The following is a 20,520-nucleotide window of genomic DNA, read 5'->3' as shown; positions in this document are numbered from 1 at the left end:
GGTGGTAGGAAAGGGGGTGATAAATCTTCCTTCCTGCCAAATGCATTTGTCATACTATTAAAAAAAATGTGCACTTTTAGGTGCAACTAATTTAGCCACTTATGCTGTGCTGTCAGTAGTTAGTTGCTCAGAGGAAAGAGGAGTAAATGAAGAGAAGCAAAATGCTTCTGAGTGAAATCAGTTTCCCATACATCACTTGATGCAATTCAAGTATTAGAAAATGATTCTAGAATGGGGTTCTCCACTGGATATTCAGCCAGGATGGGACAAACGCCGGCTCCTTCAACTTGAAGCAAGATGAGCACTGCAGCCCATAGTCAAGTTTGACTGTTCTTTACCAGGGGTCCTTTATCTTTTTACCTTTGTGTGAAAGAGTGTAAAACAACAACAACAACAACAACAACAACAACAACAACAACAACAACAACACCCTGCCCATCTGGCTGGGCTTCCCCATCCACTCTGGGTGGCTTCCAACAAAATATTAAAATACAATGATCTGTTAAACATTAAAAGCTTCCCTCAACAGGGCTGCCTTCAGATGTCTTCTAAAAGTCTGGTAGTTGTTTTTCTCTTTCACATCTGGTGGGAGGGCGTTCCACAGGGTGGGTGCCACTACTGAAAAGGCCCTCCGCCTTGTTCCCTGTAACTTGGCTTCTTGCAGTGATGAAACCGCCAGAAGGCCCTCGTCGCTGGACCTCAGCGTCTGGTTAGAATGATGGGGGTGGAGACGCTCCTTCAGATATACTGGACTGAGGCCTTTTAGGGCTTTAAAGGTCACTTGTTCCTTTGTACAGCTCAGCTATTGCATGCACAGGTACGCACTTGTTGAATGTTACATGTGAAGTATTATAGGAATGCACAGCTCAACTATTTGTGTACACTGGTGCATGGGTTGTACACTTGGGATGTTCACATATTATAATCAACAAGTGTGGCACCTTGATCATTCCATGTGCGACAGCTGACCAGAGTGGCAGCTCCATGTACAGGAGCTGACCTGACTTATTTTAATGCTGATCATGTAAAGGTGGTATCCTCTACTACACCTGCCAGTTATGGAGTTGCAGGACAAGTCACAGGGCACACAGCTGTTCTTCAGCAGAAAGATACAGCCAGGGGGATCATGAGGAACAGACATCTGACTACTACTGCTGCCCCCAGCCCCTGCTGCTTGGCTCTGCCAAACAGTAGAGCCAGCCTTCTCTTTGCTGTTTTGATGCCAGGGAATCATTTGCTCTTAAAATACTGGACACTTACTTGCTTTGAATGTAGTTAATTATGCAATATTTGTGCCATGTTATCAAGCAGTTTTAATTTTATCTGCATCTGGTTTCCATATCTAATTTCACTGTTCTTCTGAATAATGATTATGGATCTGGTGGAGTGTGAACAGAATTTCGCTTGTACAGTGGTGCTTGCCTGACTCCTTTCCTGCGCTACAACCTCTGTGTCCTTGCTCAAATTATGTGGGATGGAAGCATGGGGTTTCAGCAGGCTAAGGAAATCCAAAGAATATAGCAGAGTTTCCTTGTGCAACTTTAATTATTTGCAGTTTTATGCCTTTTAAACTTTTTTCTTTTATTCTAGGAATCATTCAGGGTTGAGGAGCAGGACAGAAATTAATGAAATAACCCGCATATATACGTAAATAAGCTGGTAAAGCTTTACGGCTGAGTCGTAGAATCTAATTTCTGGCTAATTTAACGCCTAGTCATCCTCCAGTTTAATCACAAAGCTGAAAACAAATTCTACAGCCAATATTATATTTATTTGGCACTCTGCTCCTCATCTCATATATCGCTTGCAGTGCAATCCAGACATGTCTACTCAGAAGCAAGCCCTGTTGAGTGTGTATAGGATTGCAGCCTTAGTGTGTCGATGCACTTGACTGCACGGAGGATAAAAAAGCACAGTTAATGAATCATTGTTCTAGCAACATGTGGCATTCGATCATGGTGTCCTAGTAGGATTTCAACAAGCAATTAGGAGATGGATACAAGGATAATTGGCACATTTGTTTTTTTGTCTCAAGTTCTGTGGTAATCACTTAAGCTAATTCATTCTGCAGGTAGGAGTGGTAGGAGAAATTCCACCCCAGCCTTTTGCGCTCACAGTTTGCAGGGTTCACTGAGGTAGACGTTTAATCTGTTTCCAGCACACAGTATTCACTTCAACCAGCAAGAAAACAGGGCTTTCTGGAGTGATCATGTTGCAACTTGCTGACTAAGAGGTCTCTCATTGGGGGAGAGAACAATTACCGCATCATTGCAAACACCGAAGAGAGACATGATGTAAAAAATTAAAAATTTTGGGGGGCTAATACTTGGCTTTATGTAAACTCAGAGACAATCCTACAAGGCACTCAAGGTAGATTATAGGTTTGGGCAAAGCTAGAAAATTGCTGCCATTATATTGTTATTATTAACACCTTGTAATTTGCCCTAAGGAATACTGAAGTTCTCTCTCCTTATTTGGCTTTAATGAAGGAAAATTGCTACCTTTGCAAGTTGGATGGCGCCCGCTCTGATTAGTCTTAAGTACAGAGGACTATTATTTTGATTTTTGTTGTTGTTGTTGGAGGGATATTAGCATTGCATAGGACAGAGAAGAAAGTGGATGAGATAGTGGTTGGAGTCCTGTTTTGCTCAAGAAAGATGAGTCACCTGTTTGCTACAGCCATGGTCATGGCTTTTAAGGTTCACTGACGGAAGCCTGGTTAAGGTCCTACAACCCCTAAGTGAATTAATTCAACAGGATTCTGTGGCACAGTTGTTGTCATACGTGCTGATTGGACTGATGGAAGGGGTAATTTCTGAATGGAGATAATGTTATTAAAACTCTGGGAATCATTCCATCTGAGTGAGGCTATGGATGAATTAGCACCCTCTTTCTAATAAAATAAAACCATTTATGTATGTCCCAGAGCCTTTTTCTGAGCCTTTTGATGCTCTCACAGCCAACACTTCTCTAGTATTCTGGAGCCAACATTAATAAAACATTTTTTTCTCTATACATCTCCCCCCCGCCACGGCCTGTATGTTGTCATTACCGTCTCTGGGAAAAAGTGAACATTAAAGAAAAAGGAAAAAAGAAACCTACGTCTGATCTTATCTGTAATTAATTTATATTTTGATAGTATAGAAGGTTTTTGTTGTTGTTGCATGTAATGACTTACCTGCTCATTCCCCCCACCTTCTTTTGAACTCCTGTGACCGCTTAATAACTCATGCTGAAGCAGAGCAGATTATGACATTTTCCCCCACCCACCTTCCAGGAAAGGTGAAGGTGTTGCCTCTCATACTTAGACAAATTGCTCCAAATAATGACTTTGTGCAAAATTAGTCAGACATAATTGAGAAATTCTATAGATGAATAGAAAAGCAAATCTAGATGAGGTTATCATTTTAATGTTTTAAGGCTGCACGGAGCTTACCACAGCAGTTGAAAACATTTATCCAGCAGTACAATATTATATTGCAACATTATTGTATCAAGAGATGTCATCTGATAAGGTTTTTTATTTTAGCACATTTGAAATCTTTCCCCTTTTAGTTCACTAGTTAATGTACCGTAAATTAATTTGCATATTACAAAAACTGCAGGACAGGGTCTCCTTTTTACAATACGTACTGAAAAGATGTATGGGAAACAAAAACAAAAACTACAAATAAAATCTGCATTTAAATTATTAGAAGGAAAAGCTGTCTACAGGCACTTCCATGCTGGTGCTATTTCATACATGGGATTAAATCACATAATGGCAAATTCAGGTTGTGCAGTTAAGATGGATTTTGGCACTCTTGTGCAACAAACACACTGCTTCCCCCAAGTTGTACTTTTTGCTTTAAGGAAAGCATGGAATAACAGTTGATTGATGCAGCATCGGATATCCTCCCTGCAAACAAATCAGAATGAATGCTCGTTAAACAAGTCACCTGGAAGCGACCCAGTATAGAAACACATCAGAACCAAAGCATTCTTGAAAAAAGATGTCTATAATTCCCACCCACCCAGATTAAAAACTGTCCTCACAAATGGATCCACTAAAACCCAAGATGATTAAATTACAAATTAGTCCATTCAGTTACAGAGGATATTTCGTATATATATGGAATGGGCGTTGCAGCTTTAATCTGATGCATGGATGAACTGGTGGAGTAATTTTGCACGTAAGATGTTCCAAGTTCATTCCCTGGCATTGATAGTTAAAAAGGAAATCAGGTGGCATATAGGTAAGGCCTAAATCTTTGAAGAACTGCTACAAATAGAGGCAGACCAGTGGTAGCCAACAGGGGGGTTGTAAGATGCTATTGGACTATAGCTCCCATTTCCTTGACCATTAGCCAAGCTGGTTGCAGTGATGGGTTGCAGTGAGTAAACAGTCCTGGATGAGATGGATAAATGGTCTGTCTTGGTTTAGGGCAGCTAAGGTCATCTATCCATGTTCCATACAAACTGTTGAGATCAGGGAGAACCACTTTGCCACAACTGAAGATTAAATATTAGGCAAGAGGGGTTGGGGAGGGGATGCTAAATTGGAGTTAGCTGCAGCTTTCATCTCAGAAGATTTGCTTCCCATGGCTGATGATTTCATCTTAATGGTTTCAGTTCCACTGTTACATCAGTGATCTTGACCTTTCCTTTCAGTCCATATGTCTAATCACGTCACCAGCAATTCTTCCAGGATGTCCTCCATGCTAGCCTTTGTAGGAAATGATTGGCTGCATAAGAACTGGAATGGTGATTTCTATACCATCATTGGACATTGTTCTCTTATTAAAACCTTCTAGTGGAAGATTTAACAGATTTACCTGGGCTATTGTTTCCTTATAACTATCCTCACAGCTGGAAAGTTTTTCTTATTACACAGTGCATTTCTACATACATTTCCCAATCATTCTTTCTCATGGCTGTTCTGTCTGCTGCTGAAGCTGAATGGAAACATATTACCTTGTACAACAAAGTCCCCTAAATCATGTGTTTGTGTTTAAGTATATATAGGAAGAAATGTCAGTGAAGTGGCTCATATGCTTAAAGTTAAAGATGGAAATAAGTGTACTTGAAACCTCCTGAAAGGCTACCCCTGGGTTATTAAAGAGCTCCATCAGCAGTGCATTAACTATTCCACATAACACAGAGGATTAGATATTCTTAATTATAGGTACTAGTGTATATGAATCATTTCTATTGCATATTGTATTGTATAGATCATCTGCCAAATCATCATTAAATAACTGGACTGAAGACAGACTAAAGATGACTTTGAAGGTGGGTTCATTGATATTTTTTCATTGATTTCATTACATTTGTATCCCACCTTTCCTCCAATAATTTTTAAGTGATGGACATGCCCCATGTACTACTCTTATCTACACAACAACCCTGTGAAGTTCACTTATGCAGAAGTAGTCAAGGTCAGCGAGTGAGCTTTATGGCTGAGCACTGAACCTGAGTTTCTCCCACAATCACTACACCACAATGGAGGGTAGTTGCTAATATTCTGGGATGAGGGGGAACAAAGTGGTTGAGAAATTGGTGGTGGGGCAGCTCCAAGTATGTATGGATATAACCAAAATTTCAGACCCATTTCAATCCAGCTTCAGGCCTGGCTTTGGGACTGCAACTTTTTTGGTTGTCCTGGTTGGGAGATGTACAGGGGGAGTGCAATCTTGTTGATTTTCCTTGACCACTAGATGGATTTTGATCCTATTGATCATTGCTTTTTTATGGACTCTGGCAATTGGGGGGCCTACACTGCAGTAGTTCTGCTCCTATCTCTAGGAGAAATTCCAGAAAATAATGCTCAGTCACCATTGTTCATCCCCGTGGGAAGTATCCTGCAGTGATTTCTCAGGGTTTGATCTTGTCACTCACGTTGTTTAAGATCAATCTAAAGCTGTTGGGAAAGTCAGCAAGGTATTTGGGGCAAGGCACAATCAATATGCTAATAAAACTGAACACTTATCTCTTTGTACAATCCCTACTAGGAAAGGTAGTGTAGGTCCCAAACCAGTGACTTGAGGCAGTAAAGGGTTGGATGTGGACGAAGAGATTGAAGCAGAATCCAAACAAGATGGAGGTGTTGTGGGTGGATGGGCAGTTCCCATATCAGGGAGCTGGCAGAACTGCCTGTTCTGCATGGGATCACACTCCCCTTGAAAGAGCAGGGTGCTCCTCAAACCATTGTTGTCCATGGAGGCCCAAGCAGCCTTGGTGACTAGGAGTGCCTGTGCCCAGCTTCAGCTGATGCACCGACTATGACCATTTCTGAAAAGGATAGTCATCCATGTTCTGGTAAGGTCCACAGTAGACTACTGCAATGTGGCCTCTCAAGCACTGATGGAGCCAGTGGGTTGAGTGCATATAATCCCCCCAGTTTACAATAGTTAACATTGGGACCAATTCAAAGTGTTTATGCTTGTATTTACTCCTCTGAATGGCCTGGGGCAGCAGTATCTGAGACTTCTATATCTGTGAGAGTTCCATGCACATAAGGAGATGGGTGTACAGAGCTTTCTCTGACACTGAAAAGAATGAGGTAACCCTTTCTTATGCACATGTGCCTCCCACCAGATGTGAAAGAGAAAAACAACTACCTGACATTCAGAAGACATCTGAAGGCAGCCCTGTTCAGGGAAGTTTTTAATATGTGACATTTTTGTGTATTTTTCATCTTTGTTGGAAGCCAACCAGAGTGGCCGGGGAAACCCAGCCAGATGGGCAGGGTACAAATAATAAATTATTATTATTATTATTATTATTATTATTATTATTATTATTATTATTATTATGTTTACTACCATTGTTACTACTAATGATGATAATTTGGAATACCATCAGCATTGTTATTGGGTACCTACTATACTGTTGGTAATACGGAAATTTTCAATAGTTGTAGTAGTAGCAGCTATTGTAGTAATAGCAGTAGTAGCAATTATAATAAGCATGCATGATGTATTTAATGAGCTTTGGTCAGGCACTGAACAGCTCTTGAGGATCCTTGTTGACCAAACAACCACTCTGCTTTATGATTGCCTCGAGACAGGAGGAAGATGAACATGAATGTATATAATTTTGATTCTGTGCTTAGAGCAGAAATGACCAATTTCCTCAGCCTAGGAAGCTATATGCCAGGGGTGGGGAAACCTAAGGATCACCAGATGTTGCTGGATTATAACTCCTATAGCCCCTGACCATTGGCCATGCTGACTCAGGCTAATGGAGTCTGACAACATCTGGAGGGACTTGCTTATATGTCTTTGCACCTAGCAATCTGGAAGCCAATTCTTCCCTTTAAAGACCTGTTTGGTTCAGGGGGAACTTTGTGGTACCCCTGATGTCTACATTAGTCCATTTTAATCAATCCATTATTAATTCATTAAAAATATTTATATACCACTTTTCAGGTAAAGCTCACAAAGCTGTTCATGTTACGGGGTAATCTTAAAGGGACAGGCTAGGGCAGGGCAGTTCCACGCCACAGTCAACAATAAGCGAAAAACTTACAGTGAATGGAATTTAGTCATATTTTTGAGATGATCAAATTAGGCATCCAAACTCCAATTTGTGCTGTCTCATTTTAAAAAGTGTATTTAAAGAAAAATAATTGAGGAAGCAGAAAAAAAGAGTTGCTTTGTGGTAATATAACACAGTGTTGTTTTGTCATACATATTCTGAAACCAGAAATTATAGTGTAGGATAATGAAGTTATAATGGCCATTAGGCACTAGTGACCTGTTTTTCCAACTGGGTGTTTAATAATGTGACAACTAGTTAGTCTGTGATTATACTGTGGTTATAATTAGTCCCTACCTATTTTGCTTTGACAATTCTCTAGATGGCTCAACCGTCCATAATTTTGCTAGGTGAGTAAAACCTCAGCCAGGTTTAAAAAAATCCAGCATAGCTGCTCAAATGATAGACCCAAGAACACTATTCTCGCTAATGTGTGTGCAATAGTGATGGTGGTGGAATTTAGAAGCAGGAGGTTTGAAATCCAGTCCAGAAATCCATGCATTTTTTGAGGGGGCGTCCTTAGCAATCAGCGTTAAACAACCAGCAGTTTAAAGGTACACACGCATAGCATCAGGAACCACCTGCATCATGGTTGTAATCTTCTGTAGCAGAGGTGAGGCACCTTGTGGCCCTCCAGAGGTTGCTGGGCTCCATCTCCCATCAGCATGGCCTAAGGCGAGGGTTGATGGGAGTTGTAGTCTAGCAAAGGTTAGATCTACACCTCTGCAACAACATGACAAGAGCATTCTGTTTTCTCGCTCCCCCAGTGTTTCCTCATATTGCGCTGAGAAGTGGGCTAACGGTGAGAAGGAAATTCAGAGTAAAAACATTACAGTAAATGACGACACATCTGGCACACAGCCTGGGAATGTGAAATGAAGAAAAAGACCTCAGGACTTTGCACCAAACCGCTCAGTACAATTTGTGTTAATGCTGCTTTAGATCCTTTCGAAGAAACTCATGCTGAATTCTATTGATCCAGAACCATGTGCATATTTGATCAAATTTGCTCTGCAGCTTGAGAGATTTATATTGTTATTATTTTACAGTATTGGCTTTGTGTGTTGCCGGCACTGGGGCCTCTAGACGATTTTAAGAAATGCACAGAGCCACAAATACAAGACTTAAAATACACAGCGGCACAATTTCTAGCATTCACACTATAAAATGGCCAAGGACACAATCTGGCAAGAAGGTTATTGGATTGTGAGCCCACTGGAATAGATGAGAACTGTACAAAAGAAGGTGTAACTTTAACATAGACAGATGCATCAATACTACCATTGGCTGAAGAATTCAGCCCAGCAATTGTTGGGGATATTTGTGTGTGTGTGTGTGTGTGTGTGTGTGTGTGTGTGTGTGATTGTGTGTTTGTTTGTGCATGTTGTGGAGTAAATTTCAAGAATTCTCATCTTAACTTATAACAAGGTAGTTGGAATTTTAATCCTTTAAAAACAAGCCAATTTGCCACTTCAAGCTACGTCATTCATAGGAGCACCTGACATCATGTGCCATTATGAGTGGCAGAAGTAACAATGTTGTGGTAAAATGCTTCTTTTTAGCTATGGCTAGGCAACTCATTGATCTAGTGCATTAAGCAACGAAGCATTGAAATAGGTCCAAAAAAGTAAAGAACTCTCTCTGGCTAATGAAAAAGGGAATATGGTTAATTTGTATAGTTAAATTTTCAAGGAAAAGGCACCCAAATGAAGTGGTTGCATCCCACTTGGGAAACCCTTGCTGTTGAAAGTGGGCAGACTGGAGCTTCAATCCAAATGTCCTTGTTTTATTGGATAACTGCAGCGAATAGTTCTTCTAGCACGGACGCAAGAAGGAAAACAACTGTATTGTTTGGCTCTCAGAACTCCGTGGATCTCCGTGAAAGGTACTGCCTCTACCGTACCCCCCTCCCCAGGAGAAACTAGGGCAGGCATTGCTCTTGGGGCCATGTTTTGTTTGTGTTGTTTGTGTTGCCTATTGTGTTTGTGCCTGAATAGCAACAAAGAAACAGGTTCCATTGTGCCAAGTCCAGGACAAGCATGCAATTCTAGATAGTCCCCTGATCCAAAGTTTATTTACCTCCTCTCCCATTCAAAGACAATGCAGGCACTGAGTTAAACCCAATTAGCTAGGTTAATGGAAAGCTCTAGGTGCTACCAACAATCAGTACAGCGCAGTGGCGAGGTTCAAAGCAGTGCCTTAAAACAATTAGCCTTACTCATTTTGAGTCAGCTCATGAGATGCTCTTTCAATGTGTTTATTACATACTGCCAAAGGGATGTTCCTTTCTCAAGGAATGCTGGTCAGATCTCAACATGTCTGCAGGGCCAGTTGGCTTTGGAGACAGTAAACTGCCAAAGCATAGACATTAGTTATTCCAAAACGCGCTCAGCCACACCAATACTGTCCCTAGTCTCTCTTCTTAGCTCCTCTCCCTGACCAGCTCTTTCTAGACAAATTCCATGCCTCAGATCCAGGAAAAGAAGACATTGCTTTCCCAGCATGCCTTGCTTCTTCTGAACATGCTCTTCTGCACGTTTCTCATTTTCTCTTTAATGCAAAAATTATAATACCTGACAACCACCTAAGATTCCTTTCTTTTTGAAAGACACTACTTCCCCCATTTTAACCTTACAATAGCCCTGTGAGGTAGGTTAGGCCGAAAGACAGTATTTGGCCCAAGGTCACACAGTGAACTTCATGGCTGAGGGGGGATTTGAACCCTGGCATCCTAGGCTCTAGGCCCACACTCCAGCCCACCTCCCATGCATTCTCTTTGCCATATTATGTAGAGCTTTGATAGTTCTGAACTGAAATGATGTTGATCGCTTGTTGTCCTTGGAAATGGGAGAGATTGAACAACAAACACTTTAGGGCCATTGTAGGAGATTATTTTTATTATTTCTTGCACCACCACTTGGGAGTTTAAGCCCAGTACAGTGGAACCTCGGGTTAAATACGCTTCAGGTTACATACGCTTCAGGTTACAGACTCCACTAACCCAAAACTAGTCCCTTGGGTTAAGAACTTTGCTTCAGGATGAGAACAGAAATCGTGCAGCGTCGGCGCAGCGGCAGCAGGAGGCCCCATTAGCTAAAGTGGTGCTTCAGGTTAAGAATAGTTTCAGGTTAAGAACGGACCTCTGGAACGAATTAAGTTCTTAACCCAAGGTACCACTGTAGTGCCTTCTGATTTGATGCTGTGTAAACCCAAACGCGGGTGGCGCTGTGGGTAAAAGCCTCAGCGCCTAGGGCTTGCCGATTGAAAGGTCGGCGGTTCGAATCCCTGCGGCGGGGTGCGCTCCCGTCGTTCGGTCCCAGCGCCTGCCAACCTAGCAGTTCGAAAGCACCCCCGGGTGCAAGTAGATAAATAGGGACCGCTTACTGGCGTGAAGGTAAACGGCGTTTCCGTGTGCTGCGCTGGCTCGCCAGATGCAGCTTTGTCACTCTGGCCACGTGACCCGGAAGTGTCTCCGGACAGTGCTGGCCCTCGGCCTCTTGAGTGAGATGGGCGCACAACCCTAGAGTCTGTCAAGACTGGTCCGTACGGGCAGGGGTACCTTTACCTTTACCTTTAAACCCAAACAACCATGAGTAAATAGGGAATGAGAGGGTCGTTAACTACAACGATCATCGTTAAGAATGGCAGGGTGGGTGCGGGAGGTTCTGTTTATTGTTTTCCGCACTATCTTAGGAAACTCAATAATAATACAATAAGCAACAGTAAAAAGGAAGCAAAAAAACAAACCACCCCAAAGTCCTCATGATGCCTTAAGAGGCAGAGAAACACAATTAGTGATGGAAACCCTTTCCTCACGTGTACCTGGGATTTGAGCTCATTACATATTGCATTTATATCCTGCCCTTTCACCCAAAGGAGCCCAGGGCAGCAAACGCACAAGCCAAAAAAATAATTTAAGACCTCTTTAAAAAAAAAAAAAAAAGTCCAATACCGAAACAGACTGGGAAAGATCTCTAACTTAAAAGGCTGCTTGGAGGAAGAATGCCTTCCATAGGCGCCAAAAAAGACCACAGAGATGGCTACAATGTCTAGTCGCTTTAATGTTGTGTAAGCTATTTTGGAATATTTGTTTCCTTTTTCACAAAGGGCTGGTTCCACGTGTGTTTGTTTACAGGAAATTAAAGAAGGTAATCTTCGCCCGGGATTGGAAGCGGGATTCTGAGGCTGTGGTTCTTACAGTTTCATTCACACGCAGCATAGGAATGTGCAACCATGTCATGTGGTATCTGTTATTTGAATCAGCAGCAGGGGTGGAGGCCCTTGGCATCGGCAGCCTGTGGCCATTTACACAACACTCACATTGATCTCTGAATTAAGACACACGGGGAGTCTGGCTGGCACCAAGCAAGGGCATTAAAACTCTCTGTACCAGCACTGAGGATCAAAATATGACACATGCCTGTAGTTTCAATTAAAAAGAAAAGAAAAGGGAGCAAAGGCATAAGTGAATTAATTATCTCTCCATGCATAACTCTAGTATTTAAATATGCAGCTTGCGAAGGGCATATTTATTTTCACCTTTGAGGACTTTGCTGTTCAGCAGTTATTACTGCATCTGCTATCACAGAAACACAAGAAGGTGCCGAGGTCAGCTTATTTGCTTGTGAAGCCCAGCATGGTTGACTGCAGAGGTGTGGAAACAGAATGGGCTGGCTGGCAGGATGGATCCCAAATTCCACTCCCCTGCCAACTTTGAAAGGTGGGCAGTCTCACCCACCTGCTGAAATTCGCATGGGTTCACTGGAACCACCATCAGCACTGAAGTCTGTCTCCAGGTATGGTTTGGATTCAACCCGCAAATGGACATTTACTCTCTGCGTACACTGTCTTCAGAGTAGACCAATAGCAGCTCTCCAGGATCTCTGGAAGGTTGGCAAAAGTCCTGCCACTGAGCTATGATCTCCCCCCACGTCATTTGTGATCTCAAGATTTATCTTACTTATGCAAAATAAAAAGTTATTGCACATCAGCTAGTTGAACTACATTCACTCGAGCCCCTTGGTACCAGCAGCCTATTAAAGTGGCTCGTGAGAAAGAGATCCGGAAAGAAATAACAGAATAACAGAATTGTAGAGTTGGAAGGGACCACGAGGGTCATCTAGACCAGCCCCCTGCAATGCAGGAATCTTTTGTCCAATGTTGGGCTTGAACCCATGACCCTGAGAGTATGAGTCTCATGTTACAACAACTGAGCTATCCTGTAAGCTAGGGATGGTCAGATCTGTGAATTTTGATTCCTTTTAGTTTTCCTTTTAGCCAGTGTGGTGTAGTGGTTAAGAGTGGTAGACTCGTAATCTGGGGAACCGGGTTCGTGTCTCCACTCCTCCACATGCAGCTGCTGGGTGACCTTGGGCCAGTCACACTTCTCTGAAGTCTCTCAGCCCCACTCACCTCACAGAGTGTTTGTTGTGGGGGAAGGAGGGAAAGGAGAATGTTAGCCGCTTTGAGACTCCTTCGGGTAGTGATAAAGTGGGATATCAAATCCAAACTCTTTCTCATTTTCTTCATCTTAAGTTCAGATCTCCACAGTTCCATATTAGTTCACATCAAAAAAAAATCTCCCCATGAAAATCCATCAGCATTTTAGAGCGAATTTCTCCTAATGTACCTCTTTGTGTGCAATTTTGCTGAACAGACATTCTCACAAAGCACTTTCCCCTAATATAATGCCTCTTGGTATGCTATTTTTACCAATGTGTGCATTTTAATACACACTTTACCCTAGTGCATGCTTTTTTGTTTACATCACTTACTGGAAGCTGCACTGAAAAATTAGGAGAAGTGTGAATTTAGAAGGAAGGTTGTGTTTTAGCTCTTGTATTATTTCAGAAAGTGTGAATTATGCAGGGTCACCTTTAAATGTCAACTGAATCTATCCCCCCCCCCTTTCCTATTCACAGCTGATCTTTCCCAGCTACCTGCAATCCTCAAGGTCCCTGAAAATTCAGAAAGCGACTGGAGTCCCTTTCAGAAGTACTTGGAAGTCATTGTCTCTGACTTCAAAGATCACTGTCCTATCGTTAAGAGTTTTGGCACTGTCTCGTGGGCTCTCTACTGAGAAGGGTTTGACATAGAGAAGAAAATCAGATTTAAATTGAGTGAAGGATTAATATATGCATGGGCTATGAAAACAAAGTTGTTATTATTATACTGAAATATTAAGGCTATATTCTCAGTGCATGTAAAGTCTCTTTCCTCGCCTAACGTAAACAGATGATGTCATTGTAAGTTTAAAAGAGAAAAACTTTTGCTGGCTGAACACTCCTTTGTTCATCGTTCCTTCTCTGTGTCTGAAAACATCCCAGTTCACTCGCTACATAAAGGTCACTTTTTACAATGCGCCTAAGGAGGTGTTAGGATTACCACATCTGTGGTAACTTTTAGTCATTGCAAAATAATTGTTGCTGACTTTTATGGAAGTATTTTATTCTCTTTGGGTTTTTTCCTTTCCGTCCTGATCTGTGAAGTTGACTCATCGGCTGGAAGCAAAGAGATGTGCATGCTAATTGCTGTCGGAACACAAATCACAGACATATTAGGAAAGATGAACTCCGAGCCAGCTGAGGTTTTCTTAAGCCACGGCAGTGGGTTGGTGCTATTCCATCCCTTTGTGTAATCAAAAATTGGATTGGCAGCAACTTGTCTGGAAATGGTTAGATGGACGAAATAATGAGAGTTTAAAGAATCTTAGCCATTTTTAGTCATTTCGGTTTATGAAATGATTTGGATTCTGCAAACCCACACATGAACACAAACAGGATATATTGTGGATTCCCAAATGATGGAACTCAACAATGGAACACATTCACTGGATTTTATTTTTTGCTGAGGAATTGTAGATCATAGGTGAATAACCTGGGACCTACATATAGTCCCAAACACCTCCTGAAGCTGTCACATTCCCTCCTTTTATCAGAGTCCCACCTACCCTTCCTCCCTGTTTCCTTTTTCCTGTTTTAGTGGATTGGGGAAAAGATTTCTCTCCCAGAAGCTTTTGACAAAGATGTGCATGTCTCTGTGAATGTGCTTTTTTATGTGTGTATAATCTGAAAAAAGAACAACTTTGGCTGGCTTTCTGGATCAGCAGAATAACAACAACATAATCCTATGCCTCCTTACTTGAGTGCAACTGCATCAAATCTTCTAGTGCTTACTTCTAAATAGACCTGCCTAGGCCTGGGTATCCTAATCTGAGGCAGCCATGGTGCAAAGTGAAGTAGAATGCTCTTTGTTTTGGATTAGTTAATCCAGAAGACATTGGCCAATCATTATCTATGGCCTTGCCAGAAACTGGCTCTGCTCCCTGTTGGCATGTGACCCCTGTTGGCATGTAGCCCTTGACTGAAAAAAAGCTTGTCCAGCCCTGTACTAGATTCATGCTTCCAGCATTGCAGATCACAAGCACATGCCCTGGGAGTGTTTCCAGTGGGTCCTGCTGAAATGAATGCTACTTCTGGCAGAACTGTTGCAACACTTGATGATGTACAACAGGCCATCAAGCGTTCCTTCCAACCCTACTATTCTACGATTCTATGACTTGCAGAGGAGTTCTTCCCAATGACATTGGATGTTAAGGAGGAAATTCTGAATTTGGAAAGATAAGCAAAAGAAAAGTTTTCAAGAGGGGGGAAAACCCCCATGGGATTTGTAATGCTATATATTAGCTCCCAAGTCACAATTTCAAAGGACTCTCACCTGAGTCAGAGTGACAATGGTGGAGGGCAGAGGACACCTGGTTTAAATAATGCTTCAATGTGTCCCTGGATGAACAGGATACTGTGTTGTGAGCCAACAGCACATTTACAAGAGCAATTAACCAACACAGCTCTAATAGCTCATAAAATATGGGTTGGGTCAAGAGATTTTATCAATTGATGGGTTATTAGGCATGCCTGAGTATGGAGGTAACTGCCTTAGGAGCCCCTGAACTGGAATGTAGTGCCAGTAAAAATAAAAAAGTGGTTTGGTATGGAGTGGGAGAAGCTTGTGTAACAACATCCTGCCTCATGTTGCATCTAGCGCATTCCTCCAGTGCCTTGAAATTTCAGCTGCCTGTAGTGCAGATAGTTGGGAAACAAACAGCGCTGTAGTAGAGCAGAGATAGGCAAGGACAGAGCACCGCCACTTATTTCACAGCATCTTGTGATGTACTGTTCACCCACCCAAAGCATGCCAAATTCATAAGTCTTTCTCATAGAGAAATCCATCCAATAATCTAAGCAGAGGGAAAGGTAGGTTACATTAAGCATGCATGGTTAAATGTTAATCTGCCATTTTTATTTTGAGACAAAAAAGAAGAAAGTCACTGACTCACAGTTCTATTACATTCTAGTTCTATTTAGAAAAAACACCTCATAAATATATTTTAAGTATGCTCTCCCTTCATACGGATTTGAGAGACCCCAAGATAACAATAACTAGGTCAGTAGGTCTTTAAATGTTTTTAATGGAAGACATTGTTAAATAGACCACAGGTAATTAACCTGAGGTTCTCCAGGTATTTTTGGACTATAACTCCCATAACTCCTGACCACTGGCTGTGGAGTTGCTGGGAGATGGGATCTAACAAGATCTAATGAGGCACAGGTATTCCGCATCCCTGTTTTAGAGGATTACAACCCAACTGCAGATGATTTTCAGTGTTACATGTGTGTACCTTCAAACTGCTGGCAGTTTAAGAATGATTGCTAAGGATGCCAGTATGCAAGTCTTGGCACCCCCACCTCCTGCAGTGATATTTCTCCAAGGGATGCTCCACATCAAGCAGCAAGAACTGACATCTGCAACCCTGGGGTGTAGCACAAGATGACATTTCCGCCTGGGAAATCTGGAGAAAAATGCACTAACAATGGCTGTAGGGGAGAAAAATCAAAGGTGGATTCAGTTTTAAACTATTAAAAAAGTAGACAGTGAGACAGAAACATTGGGGGGGGGGGTATAGTCATGATTTTCTGGATTTTTTTTGATGAGTGGCTTCACAAACTGCAGTATACACATTATTAGATATCTTTTTAAGCAGCTATTGTTTATTCACATGCCCTATAAAGAAGCAACAAGTCAGATTACAATGGTTTTTTAAAATGTTTGACAATTCCCCTTCATTTTTCAAAGGGAAAGCCTTTGACATCTGCAGTCTGTGGGGTATAAATTTATTTGTATCCATATTTATATGCTGCTTTCAGCCCCCACGCTTTCTCCCAAAGTGGCTCACAAACATCGTAAGAGCACTTCAATGAAACAAAATCCAAATGAACACTCTTAACATGGATAAGAACAACACCATTAACAAACTGTGGGAGAACCAGACAACATCAAAAGCATGCCCAAACACCACAGTTTTGATAATCTTTCTGAAGGAGGGGAGGGAAAGAGCTAAGCGGCTCCCTGTCTTTTAAATGTTCACCCCAGGGAGGTGTGCCTGGCTCCAAGTCTGACATATTTTTGGTTCCAAGCCAATACTCTGTTGTGCACCCAAACATGCGAATGTTGGTGTCTGCCTCTCGCTTGCTCACTGGATGGTCTTTTGTTGCTTGCTGCTTTGTGGTGCTCACTTGTGATGATGTCACGGTAGGAAATGTATATTTGGAGGGATGAATAGTATGATCACTTTTTGTTGTATGCTATTAATATTTATCATGTAAGTCACTTAAGTCACTTGCAACACTTAGGGATAATGGGGGAAGAAAGGGGAGGAGGAGGAGGAGGAGAAGGGGCTTCTTTGTAATTCTAAGATACCCATGGCAAACACAACTGATTCCAGGCAAATTCAGGTTGAGCCATTATAGTGGATTGGTCGGTCTTGTGCAACAAATCCACTTCCCCAGAAGATCAGACTTTTTGTAATGAGTGATGAGAAAAGGCACTGGAATATGTGGGCTAACACTTGCTTTGATGCAACACCAAATTGTGGTTCGAGGACCCGACCCCCGCAATGTGGAATGAATACACAAGGACACGTGATATAAGGTTAATGGGCAAGAAAAGGCCACAACTTTATTGATTACAGCAGTGAAAAGGTATTGGCTTAGGCATTGGATGTTTAAAACAAGGGGGTTTATTCACCAGTAGGTGGAGCCTGTTGATGCTAATCCAACTATAGGCTCTCCCCTGATGTCACCGAGGGTCGTGCCATGGCCTCCCGCCAAGCAGGCATCGGACAGAATACACAACCGCCAGATTCCTTTAACGGAATACCCAAAAATTGAAGGCATAGGCGATGGCCACACCTAGCCCTTCGACACACCACAACACATTATTCCAATGCCTAACCTACCCACCAATACCACGAAAGTTGTGACGATTGCTATGAGGTAGGCGAAAAAACCAAAAAGCCTAATGCCAAATGGAAAAATTCCTACCAGGCCCCCCGGACAACCAGGGCGACCAACCTAAGGTCCATAGCAAGGCCAAGGAAAACTAAAAACCCTGAGCTCAAAGGGAGTGGAGGGTGGGTGACTCGCGACGGGACGACAGAGAGTGAGGCCGAGGAGGAGCTGGCGCCGCAGCATTCAGGCTGCTGTAAACGCCCCCTTGGAGGCACCTGGTTGGGTGCCTGCCAATGGGCGTGGGCGCCAGCCAGATGAGTGGGGGAGGCAGGGGGCTAATGCCCCCTGCTAGGGGCGGAGATCGGGCTCCCGCCCACAACCACTCCCCTCTCTTCCAGGGAGGAGAGTCTTTAGAATTGGTGAGTGAGACACTGGACTTGTCTGCATTTGAGCATTATCTGCTACTAATCCATCCCCATCCCTATTCAAGCCAGTAGGCATTCATTTTTGTGTTCCACCTTCTCATTTGTTGGTTCTATTACCGTATGTCGATTAAGTACCAACAGCGTATGTACACAGATAGCTGTGCTTGCACCTGTTTTATTTTATTATTTTAAAAAAATTCCTAGCCAGAAGCTGCAGAGAAGCAAACAGTAAATTTCTAGCACACACTTCTTAATGTGATTTGCTTGTGTAGTTTCACTGGTTTTGTGCCAATCTGAAGAATACACACACACACTATGCTCCTCTCTTCAGGAGTGCATTGCAGCCCAGAATTTCATTTTAAAAACTTGACTCTGAAGTAACCATGGTGAAAACTGAAGCTGGGTGGCCTTCTTTCTTGATTAGTTAATCCATAACAGTTTCGTCTCTGGCTCCACCCATCATTGGCGCTGACTTTGACCACCACAAGTATGTGGCCTTCAACAACAGCAAAAAAAGTTCCCCACCCACCGTTTAGGAGATTACTAGTTCTAATCTCATTCATCTCAGGCTTCAGTTTATGGCGAATGTTTCTTCATTGTTCCTCAAATGAACCTTGGGCAATTGTCTGTGAAATTTGTGTTCAAAAGCTTTGAGCATCTATTCCAGGGGTGGGGAACCTTCTCCAGCCACCCCATTCTGAGCAACCTTGTCAGGGCCACATGCTCAGTGAGGGAATAGGAGGTGCAAGGCAGGACAACATCATTCATTCATTCCGTTTATAGTCCAAGGAGCTCAAAGGGGTGTACATGGTTCTTCCCCTCACAATAACCCTGTGAGGCAGGTTAGGCTAAGAGATGATAAGTGGCCCAAGGTCACCCAGTGAGCTGCATGGCGGAGTAGGGATTTGAACCTTGTTCTCCTAGGTTCAACACTCTAAACATTGTGCTACACTGGCATAATGTAAAATTTTACCTTTGTAGGCGAATTTTTACACATACTGCCACATTCCTCTCTATCCTCCACCCAGGTGTTAGGGCTGGAGTCAGGAGTGGGTCAGCAACAACACAGTAAATCGACCAAGGCCGGTGAAGTTAAGTCTTTATTCAAGGAAAACAAACCATAGCTCCTGCCCAGTGCTCTCTCAGAAACTCTTTCTAGGAGGTCATGCCCCAATAAAGCAGTTGCGAGGACTGAAGGTTCCATCTTCCCAGTGCCCTCTTCCCAGTGCTCCTCCTCTCCAGAGTTTTCCCCATGCAGTCTCAGGCTGCGTCACAACCATCCTCTGCTCTGCTCATTTCATTTCTCTGTGTGTTCTAGGAGACCAGAGGGGAGGAGAGCTAGTCACACCTAAAGGGGGAGACTCCCTGACTTCTGCTTCTGCCTCAGAATCTGAACTGTGCTCTGCCACAGCCTCTTCCTGTTCACTAAACCCTGACACCTCTTCTGCTTCTGAGACCTCCTTCTCCCGTTCTGCTGCTTCTCCCTCTGACCAATCATTGTTGTCCCACCACCAGTCCCCCAGCCCTTAGCCTTCTTCCCTAGGGGGTTCTCTGACTGGTGCCTCCCTTCACTTCTCTGCATCCAGCCAGTCCATAACATCAGCCAACCAATAGGCAAAGCAAGGGGTATGGCCTGGGGCTATGTGGCTGGTAAGGGGATGTGTCCTGGGGGAAACGGCAAGGGCTGGAGAAGCTTGAAGGGCTGCATTGTTCCCCAGCCCTGAGGCTCCCCTGACCTGTCCTGCTTGATGCCTACACCTCCACAGTGCCATTAGCATGCCATGGGTGGGTAGGATTGCGACACCATCATCACATGGAATTTTCTGGTGCATTAGTTTAGCATTAGGTTTCTGGAGACCACTTGAATTGTCTGAAGAAGTAAAGATTGCCCTGCCTTTGGGGGGACAGGAAGACCTACAGAGGTGTGTGGGTCAGATACAACAACAACAACAACAACAACAACAACAACTTATCATTTATACCCCGCCCATCTGATTGGGTTTTCCCAGCCGCTCTGAGCAGTTCCCAGCAGAATATTAAAAACACGATAAAACATCAAACATTAAAAACTTCCCCAAACAGGGCTGTCTTCAGATGTCTTCTAAAAGTCAGATAGTTGTTTATTTCCTTGACATCTGATGGGAGGGCATTCCACAGGGCAGGTGCCACTACCAAGAAGGCCCTCTGTCTGGTTCCCTGCAACCTCACATCTCACAGTGAGGGAACCACCGGAAGGCCCTTGGCACTGGACCTCAGTGTCTGGGCTGAACGACGGGGGTGGAGATGCTCCT

The 20,520-nt window shown here is 43.0% G+C and overlaps 1 long non-coding RNA gene across 2 annotated transcripts in view; it reads left to right on the top strand.

The window, feature by feature from the left end:
* Positions 1–20,520, top strand: part of LOC114591194 (uncharacterized) — a 105,551-nt gene that overhangs the window by 34,549 nt on the left and 50,482 nt on the right. The window contains exon 3 of one of the 2 annotated variants that reach the window (XR_003705209.2): positions 13,440–14,642. The exons of the other annotated variant lie outside the window; for it this stretch is intronic. This is a non-coding gene — a long non-coding RNA (uncharacterized LOC114591194). Of the gene's footprint in view, positions 1–13,439; positions 14,643–20,520 lie in introns of those variants that run through there. 2 annotated transcript variants of the gene reach the window in all.

Source organism: Podarcis muralis, chromosome 2 (genome assembly GCF_964188315.1).
Source record: "Podarcis muralis chromosome 2, rPodMur119.hap1.1, whole genome shotgun sequence".
NCBI lineage: Eukaryota > Metazoa > Chordata > Lepidosauria > Squamata > Lacertidae > Podarcis > Podarcis muralis.
Note: the sequence above shows the minus strand (reverse complement) of the source record. Positions and strands in the feature narration are given on the sequence as shown.